Here is a 6,000-nt window from a genome sequence, read left to right on the forward strand (position 1 = left end):
AATCAGAGGGTAGCTCAGAAAGAGGCATCAATGCAGGGTGAAGTACAAGGCAGGGACGACTCCCCAGTACGAGTGGATACAATGCAGGTGGCTAAGACAGATTTTCTAGCCTTTATAATCAAGGTTATTAACTGCTCTGCCCAAGCAACTACACGTACAGATCGCATCAAGATAATAATGCAAGCTGCAAAGACACATTTGGACATGGCTAGTGTGCCTGTGGAAGAGGTGATGAAAAAGCTATCAGAGGGAAATGTTGAATCATCACAGCCTGAAGGATGACAGGAACCCAATTAACCATATTACAGTGGAATGCTAGAAGCCTAGTGGCGAATGGGCAGGAATTTAAGAAATTTGTATATGACCTACCTGTTTTACCTGACATTTTATGTATACAGGAGACATGGTTAGTCCCTCACTTACAGTTTGTAGTCCCGGGTTACACGTCAGTACGGAAAGATAGGAGGGAAGGGCATGGGGGTGGATGTTGCACCTTTGTGAAAGAGGGTCTGCCATACAGGGAATTAATAGTGGGTGAGGATAGTGAGTGTGTGGCGGTGGAAATGTGGTGGACAAGAGGGGATAGTGTCATAATAGTTAATTTTTACAATCCCTGTAATGACCTAACAGTGGAGTATCTGGAAAGAGTGGTGCAGAGAGAGGGTAAAAGGGTGGTGTGGTGTGGGGATTTCAACGCACATAACTCTCTGTGGGGTTGTGAGGTCACAAATAGGAATGGTGAAGTTTTAGAGGAGTTCATGGACAATGAGACACTTATATGCCTAAATGATGGGCGAGGCACCAGAGTGAATGTTAGAACTGGAGCACTATCAGCTCTGGATCTCACATGTGTATCCAGTACATTAGCTGGGTTAAGTGAGTGGGATATACTGGAGCATTCCACTATAGGAAGTGATCACTTTCCTTTAATTTGCTAAATAGCTGTAGAAGTAAACAGAGAGGTGAATTGGTGTCCGGGGAAGTGGCATTGGAAAGAGGCAGACTGGGAATTGTTTAATGAAGTTTGTGAAACCAGGGTGGGCCAGGTACAGATCATAGGTTATAGGTGAAAATTCACCCTAGTTACCTCAGGACTCCGGAGCTGCATATAAGTATATTTATTAGACAAACAACAATTGCAATTGGGCTCACTCACAAAACAAGTATGAAAGTGAAGCCATGATAAACACATTGCACAAGGTTTATATAGACAGAAGTTGAGCGTTCAGCGAGATAACCACATGGTGGATTTCTGATATCCGAGGCAAGGATGGAAGTTTTGCAAGGTCGGAAGAAGCACAGTTCGAACCTTCTTATCACTTCTGGTCTAAACATGCTCTTGTACATGTGCAGACTAAGTGGCACCTAATATTCTAAGTTACACACACGCAGAAACACAGAAAAGTCATGTTCCTGCTTACATAAGTACATGATTCATATAAGGTAATTAATAATACAAGGCACTTGATTATTGTATTCTTAAGTCATTAACAGTGTTTGGAAATTATCTCCATCAGTCCCTCCTTTTATCCGTTTCAATGGATAATTCAAAATCACAATCAAAATCACAAATCATCTTTCTTAATTCGTCAATTATCAATTTCAATGGATAACCTCAAAATCATCACTCTGAGCTTTATCACATGGATTTTCGGAACAGAGATCATTACTGAGCATCACTCCATATCATCATAAGTTAATCATTTAAAATGTCATCATATTTCTCATCACACATTTGTATACTTTGCATTTGTAGGCCAACATAGTGAGCGTCGACTGTGATGGAGATAATTTCCAAACACTGTTAATGACTTAAGAATATAATAATCAAGTGCTTTGTATTAATGTATTCCTTGTATGAATCATGTGCTTATGAAAGCAGGAACATGGCTTTTCTGCGTGTGTGTAACTAAGATTATTAGGTGCCACTTAGTCTGCATATGTACAAGAGCATGTTTAGACCAGAAGTGATAAGAAGGGTCGAACTGTGCTTCTTCCGACCTTGCAAAACTTCCATCCTTGCCTCGGACGTGAGAAATCCACCACGTGATTTCCCTGCTGAACGCTCAACTTCTGTCTATATAAACCTTGTGCGATGTGTTTATCATTGCTTCACTTTCAGCCTTGTGCTGGGAGTGAGCCCGATTGCAATTGTTGTTTGTCTAATAAATATACTTATATGCAGCTCCGGAGTCCTGAGGTAACTAGGGTGAATTTTCACCTATCATATTTGGGGGCTCGTGACCGGGATTCCAACAACCTCAACGGCTCTCCACGCTGGGCTAATCATCAGGACCTGAATCATACGGAGGAGTATGAGACTCTGTTCAAAAGACCTCCAAATTGAATTGGAAGGAGGCCAGGGCCTGCCAGCGGGGAGAGCCGAGAGTGAAGGAAAATAATTGGACTGTAGGGTGTGGACTCCGAGCTGTTTGTGAGTATATTGTTTGTTTGTTGTAAGTGCACGGTAGTATATTGTTGGTTTATTGTTTGTTTCGGTTTTGTGTACACGTGTCTTCGAGTGGGGCTGTGTTGCCTGTTCTCCGCGGGGTAGAGAAGGAATTCTTTAAGGTTACAAACTTGTTAGAGATATTCCTGCTTGCCTCGTGTGTTGAACGAATTTGCTAGCTGTGTAAAAAGGTTGTAAATGAGAGATAAACCTGCGTGGTAGGGGGTCCTCCGCAAACTCTCAGGGTGTAAATGAGAGATAAACCTGCGTGGTAGGGGGTCCTCCGCAAACTCTCGGGGTGTAAATGAGAGATAAACCTGCGTGGTAGGGGGTCCTCCGCAAACTCTCGGGGTGTGAATGAGAGATAAACCTGCGTGGTAGGGGGTCCTCCGCAAACTCTTCGGGGTAAATGAGAGATATATCCCCTTGGCCACTGGAAGCCTGTACAAACTCTTCGGGGTAAATGAGAGATATATCCCCTTGGCCACTGGAAGCCTGTACAAACTCTCTAGACCTATTTCTAGACGACTCCGGAGAAGTCTTTTAAAGGTCTATCCATTCCCCTTTACCTGGTGTTTTGTTGTGGGGTTGATACTAACTGTTTTAGATATATTCCTGAAAGAATTTGCTAGAGTTAGAGATACTCCTGGAGGTATATTCCGGTCTCCTTAAGAGACAAAACACAAACATTGAGAAACTCAGTTATAGCTCAGTTAGAGGGGTATAGTACGTTACGAATAGATATATTCCTGAGGGAGACGAATTAAAATAGCTATCTCCAGTCTGCTTAAGAGATAAAGAAAAAAGAGTCAGAGGTACTCCTGTGTTATTTTTCTGTGGGGTTGAGACAAACTTTTTACAATGGGTAAAACACAGATAATTATAGTCATAATTTATGTAATTAAAGGACTGATTTCGCATTACTGAGATGCCTTGACCCGGAACCAGTAGGGGACTGATCACCCCAGGGAAATCCCCTGGCCTCAACCTCCTCACAAAACGAGAGAGACGGAGGACCTCTGGTCGGGCTCGGGTTGACTCAACATTGCGATCTCAAGAACAAACTATGAGAGTCTGAAAATAGAAACATAACTAACCCTAGTGTGAAGAATAAGATAAAGGTAATTTAAAAGGTTTCAAGAGCAGTTATTATTAGAGGTATTAAGAGAAATACATAAAATAACTTACAAATGGGAAAAAGTGCGTCAAAAGCAGAAGACGCACATGATAATAGCAATAAGAGGTGGTTTAAAATGTCTACAACAAGAAGAAAATTGTAACACTGATTTGAAAATGTTTTTACACTATTGGTTGCACCAAACAGAGCAAAGCTAACGTTAATGGTGGCAAGAAAGCCAATGATTTTTTGTTTTGTTTTGTTTTATGTGACTTTGGTGCCTGCTGAGCAGTAATCAGAGAATTAGATGCCCAGAACAGTAAGGTTGTAAGAAGAAAGAGACATCTAAAAGCAGAGTTTGAAACAGGAGAGATATTTCAAAATACAGATTTTGTTTCAAAAACATGCCCTACAAACTTATTAGGAAGAGATGTGATGTGGGTTGGGCATTAGAATTGTTCCAACAATACATGGGTTTTAGAATAAATTAAACAATGATGTCCCAAAATATTATTATGTATATAATATACACTGTTTAGCCCAAAAAAGATTTTAAGAGAAATGTAAGCCTGTCACACTAACTACATTAACCTAGACTGATACATTGGACTAAGACAGGATGGGTGGGGGCTGAGTGCTGGCTCAAAAGACTGTATTCTCACAAGCCATGAGCTCAAACTTAGCTACAGTTCGAGGGACAGTCAATTGTTGTTGAACATCTAGTGCTGTTCCTCCAGATAAGAAGACCTGTAAACAACATACCCTGGCGTTGTTAGGATTTTTAGCAGAAACAAGGCCACAACATTAGCAGCTATGGTCCACTAAAGTAAAGCTATCTTAAAAAGCACCTCAGCCACAGACAAAGAAATAAATTATGTATTTTCTGAGAATGACTAACTTCTGAGATAATGGATTCCTAACCACGAGTTAGAAACACAAATGTTGCAGAGTTTACTATATTCTCAGCCCAGGTCAGCAGGAGATATTATTAAAAGGCCTGAAAATGTAAAGCAGGCATTTGAACAGATAAAACAACTGTTGGTCAGTTCTGCTGTCCTAGCACATCCATGACATGACAAAGCCATTCATATAAACTGTAGACTAAAAAAAAAAGGTTATATAACATCTGTGTTAATGCATAAGTGGGGACTTAAAGTTGATATCAGTGGCATACTAGTCAACCCGGCTAGATCCAGTAGCCCAAGCAATGTCTGAATGTTTACAAGCAGTAGTGGCTGCAGCCTTGGCGGTGCAGGCCTCTGCTCCTATTGTACTAAACAGACACTTACACTGAAAGTTCCACATGCGTACTTTTTTTTTTTTTGCTCACCCAGCCTCATATCAATATTGAGCGCTGCGTGACATTTAACCCAGTTACACTTTTACTTACGGCAGAGGACAGATAAAAACTATGGCAGCCAGAGCTGACCTACAATATATGCCTTTTCCAGAAGCTGATTTAACTATTGTTTGTTGACGGTTCACGCAAATAAACCTTGAACGCATAGCCAATACTTCCACACTATTCTGCACAAGCAGCGGAACTAATTGAACTGATTGCGCACACATGCAAAGACCCGGTTTCATTGGGAAACCACAAAGCAGACAAGGCCACTAACCAGGCCAAACTACAACAACCATCTGACACATACACAATTGAAGAATTAGATCTCACAATATTAAAAGATATGCTGCAATATTGAGCCATGGTGAAAACATGCCTCAATAAGTGGGAATAGTAAGCATATATTTGTACTTTATATTTCATGAGAAAGATGTTTAATCATTCATTATTGATTTCATTGGGTTAAATCCCAACGAAAGAAAGAAATATTGTCTAGCCATAGACAATCACTGTTCATACAACCCCCAGTCAGCCGGACTGGTAGAAAAGAATGAACCGACCTATTGAAAGCAATTTGAGAATCCAAGAGTGAAATTAGTGAAATTAAGCATGCATGTTGTTATCACTGTTTGAAATGATGTATGGAAGAATCTACACTGCCTAAACTCTCAAACTATTTGCTGAAACAGACAAAGAGATTGAATATACATTTGCAGAATACATGGCAAAGATGATGTCGAAACTAAATGCTCTCAGACTTCTCTCCCCTACACAGGAACACTGTGAGGCTGAATTCAAGGTTGGACCAGGAGATTGGGTCCTAATCAACAGCCTCAAAAGAAAACACTGCCATTCGCCCAAGTGGGACAGACCATAACAAGTGCTACTGTCAACACCTACCGCAGTCAAAATAGCTGATAGAGTCACGTGGATACTTCTGGCTCAATGGAAACGGGTAAGCCTGCACACGGCTGAGGCAGAGGAATAAAGATCATCTTTCTTTGCTGTTTCCAGGGTGTGCCCACTGTGACAGAAGACCAGCCTACAAAGGGGTTTAGATGTTTAGATTCTATTCGTCTCAACCGCTGG

Source organism: Clupea harengus, chromosome 9, assembly GCF_900700415.2.
Source record: "Clupea harengus chromosome 9, Ch_v2.0.2, whole genome shotgun sequence".
In the NCBI taxonomy this organism is placed as follows: domain Eukaryota; kingdom Metazoa; phylum Chordata; class Actinopteri; order Clupeiformes; family Clupeidae; genus Clupea; species Clupea harengus.